The following is a 14,948-nucleotide window of genomic DNA, read 5'->3' on the forward strand; positions in this document are numbered from 1 at the left end:
AGATTGAATATTAAATGCAAAAATGAAAAGAAAACAAGAAAAGAATATCAGCGTAAGCATGAAATCCATCCAACAGGGAGTGATAATGACTATATATATAAAACAATTGACTAAATTGCGCCGACACTAACCAGGTTTCCATCCAAGGAGTTTTTTGCGAAAAAATAGTTAGCTCTTCAAATTTTAGCTGATGGAAATGCTAATTATCGATAAAATGTTGTACATGTCGACATAATATTTTTCCGTTTAACTTTAGCGCATAAATTCCATATCGATACTTCAGATGTCACAAAAACTACATTGGAAACACTTTTTGTCGGAAAAAAAGGGCTTTAACGCAAATAAATGTGTCACATGATACATTTTCATCACGTGCAATCAAAACGAGAATAGCGGAGCGGTTCGCATGATCTGATGAAGAGACTTGTTATTTCTCGTGATGAACCAATGCAGTAGCAGATAGGCTGGGTCTCCTGCTACTAAAAGGGGTACCTGAACTCCCTCCACATCAACTGTAGCCTGGGGGTGTCTCTCAGGATGTCTAAATAATACAAAAACCGCAAAGGTAATTTACTGTGCCAGTCAAAATATTTAATAAACCGTGTGTTTCATTATCTAAACATTTTTTTTGTATTATTAAATGGCAGATGTTTTAGCATATATGAGAAATTCTCTCATTAATATTAACTTTAGTTTTTTTTGATTAAACGTCGTTATTTTGTATTAATTCAAATTTCAGTTTTAATTAAAAACCTTAAGGGAAGCAGGTTACAGTACTAATTCAGTTGTTATCGCACTGAGACCGGATGTTGAAAGGTAGGCTCACCTGTACAGATCCGATGCTGCAAACACAGCTGCATCATGGGCACTTCCAGGAGTGCCAACGCAAATGTCTCGTTTCATGCACCTGTCATCAACAAGGGCCTGGAGAACAATAGATGGCCACCCTTTGCGATTAATGTAATCGCAGTAGCCTTCCATCAGGGGAAGAATAGGCACATGCGTGCCATCCAGCGCACCGTAAATCTGTGGCACAAGATGCACCAAGGAATTGCGGTATGCAATTTCATTGGCCTCCGCTACAGTCGGAAGTCTGATATAACGCTGCATTCATTTTTCTTTAATAGTGGTGCACACAGCATATACACATCGATGGACGGTAGTTTTACTAACCCCGAAAGTTTCTCCAACTACTCTATACTCGGCACAGGTTGCCAGCTTGTAAAGGGCAATGGCAATCCACTTTTGGGTTGGAACCGGTGGTTGGTGGCAACCTGTGATGGGCGCAACATAAGGACTGATAAATCCACACAACATCTCAAACGTCGGCCGTGTCTCTAAAATGTTGCAGCCAGAGATTTTCTGTGAAGTGTCTCCCCACCACCTCCTCCCAGAAGGTCTTATTCCGTCGTCTCTCCCATACCCGTGGGTTTCGTCGCACTGGGGTACTTTCTTCGAGCTCTAGGGCTATCAGACAAGCAACAGCTTCATTCTGCTGTCGTCTTCGGATATTATATACAATTCCAATTATTTTTGAAACTGAAATAACAGTAAGCTGGCAAATTTCAAAAAACTGTCTGAATAATCTCTCCATTTCTTTGTTTCTTTGTTTAGTGGAGGGGGTGTAACGTGGAAAACAAAAGGTAGATAATTTGCGACATACACAAAATTATGTATGGAAACGGCTGAAGGGCAGATTTTGTTTCGCGATACAACAAAACTTATGCGACAGTTCGTTTTGGAGGGGATGACGTCATCACGCACCCATTTTATCGATAAAAAGCCAGTTGGATGGAAACACGCTGGAGACAGCAAATTTCGCACATTTTTTTTACGTATATTCTGTTTGTCGATAACAAAACGGCGCAAAAAACTGGATGGAAACTTGGCTACTGTTCTTTGATGTGATCCTTCCTTAAGTCAAGTTTCATCTTGTCCACATTAAGAGAAAGATTTTTGCACTTGCATCAGTCCACTGATCATTGTGTCTCTATTCTCTAGACATACAGTACATATGCTGATGAAACCCACCACTGTTTTTTCATCTGCATTCATACACTCATGAGTCAGTAGACTGAGCAGAAGTGAGCTGAGTACCCAGCCCTAGGGGGTTCCAGCGCTTAGTGTGATGATGCTGGAGATGGTGTTTCCAACACAGACTTTCTGAGGACTCTCTATCAGTAAGTCCAGGATCCTGTTAGGCTGAACATTTTCAGATCTGCACTTTCTTCTCTTGTATTGCATCACTTCCCAATTTTTCCAATTGAATGCTATTTATGCCTTCATCCTGTCTTGTTTTAACATGTGTTTTGTAACCTCTGTCTAATGTTTTTTTGGTCTCTTCTCTTTTCTCTTTGGTCTTTTTCATCTTTATTCCACCACCCTAGGTGTCTTTTAGATCTCTTAACAATTCTCTGCTTTTGTGGCCACTTTGTTGACTTGTTTCAGTTCATTCATTCAAATATATATATTTTCTTATGACAAGAGGTTAGAACGTTTACCTTCCGAAAAGCTCTCAAATCTCTTCTTTGTTATTCTTCTCAGCTAGCTGCATGCTCAGTATTATTTCCTTCAGAATTCTCGTGATATCTTTCTGTATCCAATTAAAATAATTTTGTAAATGATAACATACCACATATTGTATATCAAAAGCAAAGGAATCATTTAGGCCAAAATGAACAAGAAAAGGAAACATTCCTTTCTTATTCCTCTAGAATTTTTTTCTAAGTTTGCACACAGGCAAAATAGTATTTACAACTCATAACAAGTAAGTTTACATAAATTTTTTTGATCTTCTTGAGTTTGCGAATTCTCTCGTGTTTTCATTAATTTGTTCTTACAAAGCATGCACAAAACACAAAACAGTTGATTGGCAACCATACTTTTTGCCTGGTGTAAGTTATTATTTGCTTGTGCAAGTCCTTTTTGTAGACTATATTCACATACAGTGTTGGTCCTGCCTTGGGCAAATATGTTATAGTTTCCACTATTCTACAATGGAATAAGTGTGTTAAAAATTCATCTAAGGATGGCTGTTTGAAATTCAAACTCATCATAACTGTATAAACATCTGCTCTGTTAAAAGTTTATTTCACTTATTTCACAGGTTATGTTCTGCTTTCTTACAACATCCATCCATTATCCAACCCGCTATATCCTAACTACAGGGTCACGGGGGTCTGCTGGAGCTAATCCCAGCCAACACAGGGCGCAAGGCAGGAAACAAACCCCGGGCAGGGCGCCAGACCACCGCAGTTCTTACAACATTTTAATCTTAAAGTGTAATACTATTTAAAAATTTTGAAAGCATTGTTTCTAACTATGTGCCAGCTTTGTATATTGCTTGACGTTTCCACCTATGTAAGCTTTCATTTTATTAACTCACTTAATGCTGAAAAGTGAGTTACAATAAAGCACTTAAGCTATTTAATCATGTATTAAATAAAGTATAAAATAAAAGAATTAAAGAGGATTATGCTAGGTTTTACTTATTTAACATATGTGATACATCACATATTTTCCAACAGTTATACAGTAAGGTCTTTTTTCATTGTGTATTGTTTATCAAAACTTACTTGTATCTCTAGGTGATTAAATTTACTTTTATCTACATGGATACTTGCCTGCATGTGTTTTCACCTTGGATTCTGGTTTCTTTCCAAAAGACATAAACTTGTGATTGACCGGTGCCTTTATAGGGACAGTAAGTGTTAGTATATGAGTGAGTATTTCCTTGGAATGAGTGAAAATTGACAAATTAATGACAAATTAATGTATTCCATGCTCTGTAGGTTTTTGGGTACTCTAGTTCACCACTTAGAATGTAGTTCTACAGTAAATTTACCAAATTTGACCATATTCATTTGTGTTCCACCTAGGGCTGGGCAAGTTAATGCGTTATTATCGTGTTAACGCATTAATTAATTAACGCCGAAAATTATTTTATCACGCATCCACACAGTTTTTGTTATTATTATTATCATTTTGAAAGCCTCAGTCTCGCTAGCGATTGATAGAGATTAGTGATCTTTTTGTTACTGCACTTTTCGATACACTTTTGCTGGAAGGAAAGTTAACTTTGTTGATTTGACCTCTATTCCCTGCACGTGCATGAGTTGCAAAGAGCAAACAGCTTCTAAAATGGCATGTGGATAGATACCAATGTGAATGCTCAAAGCATTTTTGTATTATCATTGAATTGTACTCTGATTTGTCGGACTTCGATTTTGAAAGTGAGGTACCGGCATCAGCTGATTGGTCCCCAGTTGATCATGGTGCTGAACACGTTTGTGTAGCTGGTGTACCTATGGGAGGACAGACACTTACAATGACAAGAGGTGCAAACCATATTAAGTCTCACTGCAACTGCCACCCCCACCCACCTGTCTCACAAACACAGCCAGGCAGCCAAACCCCTGTGCATTCCTGCTGGCTGTCGAGCCACCCCATGTGCAGCCGCTGCTGCTCCAAACTGCAAACAGGCACTGACAGCAGGCATAACAGGCAGCAACAGACGTTTTATATTAAACCATTGCTTTGTGCACTTTTCACACACTATTTTTTTTGGAAAAAATATTATCCTTCAAAGAGTTGCTACTGAGCATAGACTGTTTATGCTGCTTCCTGATAAAAGAAAATGTTTCTGCTGGTATCAGTTCAGATAAAAAAAGAAACGGATTGAGAAATGTTAACTTGCTGTTGCTCAGAAGGTATCTGTCATAATGTTGTGATCGTGGCTCTGGACTCTGAGGGTAACTTGTTTTTCTATAACAAACTAGATAAAACGTTATTGACCTGGCAGTGGCAAATACCTTTGGTTTTATATTTGATTTGATTACATTAATGTTTAAGTTTACAAGAAATATTTTAACAGCTACTATGTAAAGGGAATACTGCTGTTAAAAAGCACCTTATTTGTTTTAAGTGTTTGCAAACCAAATACACGCAATACTTTTGAGTTCATTATTGAATTTTGCAAATAACAATGTGATTGTTGTGCTTGTCTGTGATTAATCGCAGATAATCATGTGATTAATCGCAATTAAAAAATTTTAATCGCTGTCCAGCTGCAAGTGTTGTGTTGTATGTGAAACGTCTATTGTATATACTGTTTGGTCCTTTCTAATTGTGTTTGCTTTCTATTGCATGAGCTTGTGCCATTTGTTGTCCAAAAAGAACTTCATACATAATGTTTAACGGAAGATAAACTGTTGAAACTACTACTGTTTTTGAAAATGAAATTATCTGGAATTCACAAAGTGTATAACTTGGCTCAAATTCTTTCAATGGGTTGTACAAAAGCTAAAATTATCTACAGGGCATAAAAACTTTAAAAGCTGGTTAGATTGTTTGCACAGTATGAAGTAAAAACAGTAATGACAAACACTTGAAAATATACACATATCCTATATTTGCTTTTCCCTGACAAAACTTACACAGTAAGCCTTTAGCAAATATTAACTTTTTTGTAAGATATATTTATATTTTCTTCCTGTATTCAAAATATTTTCAATAGAATACAGAAGCCTCCAACTTGATAAAGACTTGACAGCTGCCCGTAAGTTATGTCAGTGTTTACAGAATGTTTATCCTGCAATGAACTCGCTTACAATCCACATATGTCTGTGAAGAAAAAATAAAATTACATTTGAACTCCAAAAAAAATATTATGAAGATCCACATTGTGCCTTATGTCATCTTGATAATTCAGTTAAAGATTTTTTGATAACATGTTTGGGACTTTTTGTGCCTGTTTTTTTTCTGTATTATCTTAAAAACCTGTTAGAAAATTAGACCATTTAGAATATTGATCTACTTCACAAATTTTGTATCAACACAAATGATTTTGTCTATTTGTAAAAAGATTTCAAAATGAACTCATGTCATATTTGTCTTTCAAAGCAGTTGTTTTTTCCTGTTCAGTAACAATAAGCTATTAAAAGCTGCCACTGTTTCATAATTAAAATAAACCTAATAATGTTTATCTATAATTACCTTTCCCAAGGTAATATTTAACAGAGATATTTAAAGTCAGTCACTGAAGTGCGACTGTAGAGTTCCTGACCATGCTTCTCTGTGCTCTTGTTTCCTGGGTAAAGACATTAGTGCTGTGTGACTTTAAAAGCCACAGATCAGCTCTACCAATTTCCAGAGAAGTGAAACATTTCAGACTGCACATGCAGCCATGCACGCAGGCACTCACAGATTTGTACCAGTGTGCATATGGGGACAGCCATCTGATGCTGTTATTTCAGTTTCTGGATTATATCACATAATGGAAACTGGAAACAAATAATATTTTGCACTTTTTATTTTTTTAAGTAAAATTCAAAGACTGATTTCTTTTTTTACACTTATTTTGCTTAATTTGTTGTTTATATATATATTGTGACCAGACAGCTAAGGGTGCCTGCCAATCCAAAACCCAGACTGCAAGACATTTTGCCAATATTTCCACATTTAGGGGAGTTATGTATTATTGAGTATTTCTAAATAAAAATATAGCTTTTAAATAAAACGTAGGATTCAGTATTCCAAACGGTGTAGGCTTTTATCTTTAAGGTACCTTTAAAATTACTCTTGGTGCTGCTAAGAACATCTTTCCATAATGGCTGATTTTGCAGATTCAATAGTTCCACTTCATCCTATGGGTTTTCCTGTTATCTTTCAGGATGGCATTTTAAACTGCACTCTGGAGTTATGACTTAGTCGATTATTGTACTGTTAAGTGGGTTTTTGCCTAGTGGTAGACCCATCCTTCATTACATTTCCAACAAACTACATTTTAAGATTTACAAATTCAAGCAGCACCCCTCCGTGCACACTTTATTAACATCCCTTGATTATCCTTACTGCTTTCAGCAACAGAGAATGTTAAATGTTGATTATTAAAAAGGTGCAACTATCCTCCTAGCACTATCATCGTCTTGCAGTGAACATGTAGTGAAAGGGTTTACAAGAGATATAAATAGGTTCCCATATTTTCCAATTCACTGCTGTAATCCCTGGGTCGCAAATCAATTTATTCTGAGTGTAATCTTCATTTACTGTGTAAAAAAAGCAACCTTGTCTCTCACTGTAATTAACAAGTTAGTAGGGAGTGAACTAATAATGGCATACTGCAGTATAGATAGAGTATCTGGGGTGAGTTTTCCAAAGTGTCATAGCACTAAGTACTGTACTTAGCTGCCTTTCTTATATATAAATGTCTACGTGTGGAAGTGTGTGTGTCTATCCGGCCCGGAAGTGAGAGGTGGAGTCGGGGTAAGAACTCCGCTTCCAAGGAAACAGAAAACTTGCTTAGCCGCTAATAACACAAATGAGGCTGGCATGTTTGCAAAACGAAACCGCACAAGAAAGACAAAGTTGCTTTGCTGGTAACATCGGCAAAATGGTATTCCTTTTACTTTTCCTCCTGCCGATAATACACAAGCAAGGCCAGCATGTCTGCAAAATTAAACCTCCGAAGAAAGACAAAGTCACTTAGCCGCTAACAGTGGCAAAACGGTGTCCCTTTTACTTTTCCTTCCGCCACTAATGCACAAGGGATGCGAGCACATCAGCAAAACGAAACTTCCAGGGAGAGAAATGCCCAGAGTAGTTCCTTTCAATTACCTGCCATCTCTACATTTCATTTTTTTTTTCTGATGATTTCAATAGTTTCTAGGACCCCGGGCTTTTTACAGCACAGGCTTACACAGCTAGTATTTTAATAATCTTCAATAATTAACTACTGTTTCCTAAAATCGAGTAGTATGCAGACTTGTTTTTAAATTAACAACGAATCAAACATAGCAAATATTTTCTAAGAGTTTCTTTATTTTGAATTTGTCTCTAGTTCTGCACAGAAAAATGAGAGGTCCTTCATTGCAGCACAAGGAAATTCACTGACACACCCCAGTCAGGATAATATTCTGGTAAACCTCTCCTTTTCAGGTGTACTAGCTGTGAATTTTGTGGCAATTGTCTGCCATCCCAGCAACCAAGCTTGAAGTCCAGCCAATGGTGTGTGAGATGGTCCACATAAGCATGAAAATTAAGTAGAGACTACAGTTGCTATTACTGAGTTAACATATTTCTTTTGAATTATGCTTATACTTCCTTAACTGAAAGTGTTTGCTGGTGGGTGGCTACTGGGTGACAGCAGGTACTGAACCTCCAAAACATACAGAGAGGTATGACCATATTGTGGATAATGTGCTTTCAATGTCTACACAAATCATCTGAGGGATTATCTGAGTGTTAACATGCTGGTATTATTGTGTGTGTTCTGTACTGCACAACATTTTAGTGTAAGCTGGCATAGACCTTCCCCATTATAAAAGTGAAGAAGATGATGAGGCGACAGAGGAAAAAATTCCTTCAATTGAGTCCCCTGAGAAGAGGAGACAAAGATTTAATCAGGTGGGTTCTGGTGCACAAACAAATGTCATCACTTGTTTTTTTTTTATTGAATTCATTAAATGCATATAGCATTCCACCCAATGAAGTCAAACTTAACAAAGCTATAATCAGTTTGAATTGTAACTATCCTTCCTTCAATTATCCTATCCGCTATATCCTAACTACAGGGTCACGGGGGTCTGCCGGAGCCAATCCCAGCCAGCACAGGCCGCAAGGCAGGAAACAAACACCACGGCAGGGCGCCAGCCCACCACAGTGTGTATAACTACTGTAATTATAATAACATTTGTGTTGTGTTTTGTGTTTTTTGCTTTTATTGTCAAATCTATCAATCCCAAAAATATATTTGATTTTTTGAGTGTTTTGGGGAAAGTCACCATAGAGATTTCCTTATTGTTTATTGCCTGAGATGTCCCTCTTGATTTCCTGCAAGGATTTGTTCTCTCAGAGGCTGTAAGTTAGGTCTCTGGCTGCTAACCTGAGCCATTAAATTAATTTTATATTTATTTATATTTAACTACACCAGTGACATATGAGTCCAGTAATTATAGTAACTTATTACTATCCAGGATAAAGACAGAAGAATAGCTGGGTAAAAAGTAATCATAACATGTTACATACTACATTTATTTAGTTAAAATTTCAAACAATAGTTAACAATATAGTTACTGTACTTTAGGCATTTTCTAAATGTATAAAACCAACATGAGTGCAATAGATAAATAAATACAAAACATCACATACTGCAAATTGCATGATGTGACAAGATGCCTGAATATCCATTTGCTAGTTTATCTGGAAGCAGGGTTGCCAGATTGTCAAAGACAGAATAGCCCAAGGCCATTTCATTAACCACACAAAACCTATTGCAATCTGAAAGAACTGACTACTGGCTTTAACTCTGTCTCTCTATATTTAACCACATGTAAATGATTTTATTTTTAATAAAACTGGACATTTTTTTATGTTAATTACAATTATTCATCTTTAAGGCTAGCTCAAAAATTAGCAAGCTGCCCAAGTCCATTTTTTATTCTAAAGAAAACATTCAAAAATACCACAATTCAGTGGGAAAAATCCCCCACCTGGTAACACCGCTTGGATGGATTATTTATGGAGCATATCATTGTAGGTAGGAAAGAGGTATCGTTGCAGGCAGTTTGGTGCTGCACATATAGTTTCTACAGTGCACAGGAGTTAAGCCTGGTCATCCTGCCGTCAACCTAAGCAGATAATTGTTTTCAAATGCTAGCCTGTGTTACTGCATATTTAAAGTTTGCACATAATTTTGAAGTCAGTGCATTTCTGTGCCTTCTTTGTGTTTTCTGGTACAACTCTGTGAGTAAACATGTCCAAGAAAAACACCCAAGTTGAAAAGAAAGCTGCTGAACATTATAACATTATCCTTACCAAAGAACACTCAGAATAGAAAACGCTGTAAAGAAAATTGTGGATTAGAATCATGTTTTAATATTTAACAAATACATTTTATTTAACTGTTTTTTTTTTACTATGATTCATTTTGCCTTACTCAGATAAAGATGAATTGAAAGTATAAAATTATTAGGTGCAATGCAACATTAATTTAGCTATTTGGGTAAAATAAATATGTCAATGTGTATGTCTCTTGATATAAAACTAAACATATTAATAACTTATATATACATAAACAGGTTCATAAACATTCAAATGAATATTGCTATAATCACTTGACCTGTTATTAGTACAGCCTCTATCTGTTTTAACAGCTTCTTCGTATTTCCCTAATAATGGAATGTGGAGTTGTGAAATTGGCTGTAGTCTTGAAGGTACCAGATGGTCAGAGATAAACCAAACCCTGATTCACCTTGGAAAGAACCCAGAGGGTGAATCCCTGGTCATTATTTTGTCATAGCAGGACTCTACCACTTTTACCATCTGCCCTAGAAAAGAGATTTTAAACAATTTCTAGCATACTTAGATTATTAATGCACTGTTTTGTTGTTTTGAAGGTTAAATGGTATTTAACATGTTTGTGAAGTAGACACAATATAAACTGAAGGGTTAAATGATTTTATTGTAATATCTAAATCAGGATACTATAGTATGTCTTGCATCTGGTGCTGTGCAGGAAAAAGTGCAATAGGAGTTAAGGCTGTAAAAGTTGGGCTGTTTAAGTACTACCCTAAGGCAGATAAAAAAAAAAATATATACACTATAAGAAAAGGTGAGAAACATGCTCTGTTTAAATATTTTTTGGCATTTTTTGCAATTGATTAATTTAAAAAACACTGCCTTTTGAACCCTATTGAAATATACATTTAAAATTGTTAGTAAAATTGTGAACAATAATAGTAATTGCTGTCTTGTTAAACAGAATAAAAATTAGGTTAATTTTTTTAATTTAATAATATAAGTGGATAATAGCTTTGTTGTTTACAGTAGTTTTGTTCATATGCTTTTAAACTTTATTCTCCTTTGTATGCTGGTTACTTAGCATATAATAACATCCATCCTCCCAATTTCCAACCCCGCTTATCTTGAGCCGGGTCATGGGGCGGCTGGAGCCTATCCCAGTCAGCATCAGGCACAAGGCAGAAACAACAGGGTGCAAGTCCATCTCAGTGTGAACACACACATCAAGGGCCAGCTTAGCATCACTCTTGCCCCTAGTCTGCATGTCTTTGTACTGAGGTAGGTAACTTGAGCAGCCACTGGAAGCCAATACATGCATGCAAACTCCATGCAGGATATACCTGGGACATGAACCCCAGTCTCCTTGTTGTATTTCAGCACTACTACCACTTTGCCACCGTGCTGCACAAATAATAACATTTATCTCTTTTAGCACACGTGTTTATTCTATTGTATAAAATTGACAATGTGAGCTTATTCTGTAAGTAGTTGTCACTTTGTATTATCCTTTCATAATTTAACGATCTTTCACAAATTTCACTTACATCAAAATTACAGGTTTATTTCCGACAATACACTTCAGCGTTTTTTTTTTTTCTTTCTTTCTGTGGTGTGTTTACAACTTTCCAGCCTATTTTACAACTTCAAGATTGGTGGAGGAAGTGGGATGAATACACCTACAGTAGTCTCTTTAATTGCAGGGTGAATTATTTGTTTTTTCAGCTTTGATCATTAGAACATCGTTCGACAGCTGTTATGGGCTTGGACTCTGCTGTATGTGGTTTTCAGACATTTCAACTGTCTTTTTAGAACTAATAAAACTGACTTATGACTGTAAAGGATTAACTGCTACCTGCCTAGGTAAAATCTTTCTTTCAAGTATATCCATCACATTTTCTGGGTAATCTGCTCTTTTTTTTCAAATGTGTCTACTTTTACATATTGTGCCTGCTCAAATGTTTTCAGTTCTTTTGTTTTTGTTCCTACAGAAACCCTGGATGGCTGATCCATTCTACTGATCCAAGGCTCCTCTGTCTTGCTTGGTGTTAATAGAAAATCCCTCTATGTTGCTGTCATATCTGCTTAGTGTAACACAGACATAACGTGAATTACACTTTACTCTTTATGTTTCTTTTCTATTTTGTGTATTGTTTAAACATTGTGTAAATTTAAAACAGAATAAAGTTTAGAAAGCTTTACATTTCTTATCTGCTAAATAATTCTATGATGATGACTTTTATAATACTGCAAATATGTTTTTGAATATAATTTCTAAATGTTTTACAAGGGTATTTAAAAAAAATGAACTTTATATTGTTCTTGCATTTATGAAGAGACACATTCACCATTCCCGATAAGGAAGAGCTGCATGAGCATGTACCTGCAAAAGGCAAATATGTATCTATTGCATTAGTCAAAGGATACACTGTTTGCATGTATAACTAACACTACGGTGCAGTGGTCAGTGTTGCTTGTGAATGTTTCCACAAATTATGGTTCAGTTATGAGATGTGTCAATGCCATTTGGGAGTTTGTAGGCTCTGTCCATGTTCATATCACTCTTCTCTGGGTACTTGTTTTCTGCTTTTGAAAGGTGAGCTGACACCTTGAACTATAAATTGCCCCAGTTTAAATGAATGTTAGTTTGTGCATGGAAAGGTGCATTCTAAAGCCGATCCTAAACTCTCACATTGGCTTTTTCAGAACATTGTATAGCATTTGTTGTTTGAGACCAGAGGAAGTACCCTGAAAAAAAGACGGTTCCAAATTTTAGAATTGTTTCTTAAAAATAAGTGAACATTATAATGTGAAAATCAGTAAAATTCAAATGGCACAGATAATCAGTCTTCTAGTGCTAGTCCAGTTCTTCATTCTGGTTCTAGACATTTTGCCACCAGCTCCTGGAACATATACATTATTCAGCAGCAAGAAACGAAAATCGAAAGACCCATAAAAGAACTAACTTGAAGTCTGCCCTCAAGTGTTGAAATAACCTAGTCACTGCTCATGTAAAGTTCTACCCGATGTGGGTAAGAAACTCCAAAGTTAACAGGGTATACAATACTTCCCTGTGACCAAAGAACATGATGACCCAGCTCAGACAGCAGTGACATAGAAGTACTTATTTGCTCCTAGGTCAGTTCACAGCTTGGACTTTGTAGCATGCCACATGCAGCATACTACTCATTTAGCTTCACCAGGAGTATTCCCAGAACCTAGCCCCCCTTTCTGCATCCCTGGAACTGGCACCAGGATTGTCTTTCGCACGTCTGCTGTTGCATGTTTCAGATTCAGCCATCCACAAGTCACCTAGACAATGCATCTGCACCCAAGTCCATTCCTAAACAAGAAAACCAGAAAGAAATGGTAAAAATCACTATAAAGATCTGTAAATATAGGTCACAGGCTGTTTAAAATAAAACCACTCAATACAAAATCATGACATTGATGCTATTCAGAGAATTCCTCATCCTCACCTTTGTTTAAAGCAGGCTATAAAAGTCCAACTCGAAAAGTTTCCCTTACCTCCTTAGCTGCCTACAGCAAGACAACATTGTAATCATTGTGTTCTCTCATAAAGCAGAAATGTGGCCCCCATTGTCCCATCATTTTACTGTGGATGCTGTCTCATAATGGGCAGGGGGGTTATGACTGGACTTTTGCCACTTTTCCAGGCCCTCATTTTTTAAAAGGCAACTTGATCCAAATTCTTCTGTGCTGGAAACATGCGCTTACCCTTCTCAGATTTTTATTATGGCACCTTGACAAAACAGCTCTGCTCCCTCCATGTTGCCCTCAGGCACATAATGCACCCATTGGGATTGCCACCCCCTGGCAATACAGTACCTGTCCTCTCAGAGTGGCATATAACAATGCAGTCCCTTTTTCAGGTGGCTCCTACTGATTGAGGCATCACTTAAAATATATATAAATTACCCTGGGGTTATAAATGGAAGTGTGTTTCTTAAATAGCTATATATATAAAACAAAGAATATTTAATTTTATACAAAATACTGTACATATAGAGGAATAGCAACTCTTAAAATTAAGCATATTATGTTATACAGTACCTATGTAATTCCTGCATTATAAGGGGATTAAACAATGGAAAACCCTTTATGATAGATCCGACTCAGTTTTGGGTGCCTAAATGGTCTCTGGTGTGGGTGTAAAGATTCTTTTTATCTAATTTTGGTAGTTGTGAACTCAAAGTTCAAATGGCTTTCACAGTGTGACCTTTTTTACACCCACATCTGGAGGAGTCATATGTTATGTGGTCATAGGTTACCCCAAAAAGCCTAAGGTCAGCCAACGGTGCTGTCTCAGTTTACCAAGGGGTATTATCCCTGAGCCTAAATTTAATATTATATTCTTAGGAAACTATACATTTTTTTTTCTTTTTGCACGCCTATGCCCTAAATTATAACTTAAATCACAAAATAGCTTTTACTTACTAACTCACTTTATAATCCTGAAATAGCACTCAATTATAGCACTTGCACAATACATATGCATGCAACTTATACTGTATATATGAAAATAGGCATAAAAACAGTTTAGGTATCTCAAAGACATGAGACGTCACCTTGAACTAATAATACCAAAGCACAGAGGCACATTTCTTTCTTTAGCCCATGCTCCAGCAAAAATCAACCCCACAATGCCCTCCAAATGGCAATTGCAGCACAGCACTGGCAGTTTGCCTTCTGACTCCTTGCAGGCACCAGTTTATACTGCTTGGTGATACACATGAATAAGCCCAAGGGTTTTTAAGTTTTATCTATCACTAAATGGAACTCCAGGAAAAAGGGTTTTGTTATGCAAGTGCTTAACTGATGAGGTAACCATGCTTTTCAAAGATAGCAGATCTCCTGTAACAAGAAAAAACACACTTAAAAATGAAGCTTTGTGAAATTATACCTAAGAAGTTCGATAATTCCTGTGATTTACCTGTAGATGTCATCAGCAAAGCACCAGGAATTAAACTTTGGAGCCTGTATTATGTTTTACTTTGATATTCATCATAGATTTAATAATAGTGTCGTCTAAAGAATGTTATCCACAAATGTATGACGGCTAAAGAATGTTTTTTTATATTCACCAATTCAGTGATAATCACAGAAAAAAAAAAAAAACAAAAACTGTTTAC

The sequence above is a fragment of the Polypterus senegalus genome, chromosome 3, assembly GCF_016835505.1.
Source record: "Polypterus senegalus isolate Bchr_013 chromosome 3, ASM1683550v1, whole genome shotgun sequence".
In the NCBI taxonomy this organism is placed as follows: Eukaryota; Metazoa; Chordata; class Cladistia; order Polypteriformes; family Polypteridae; genus Polypterus; species Polypterus senegalus.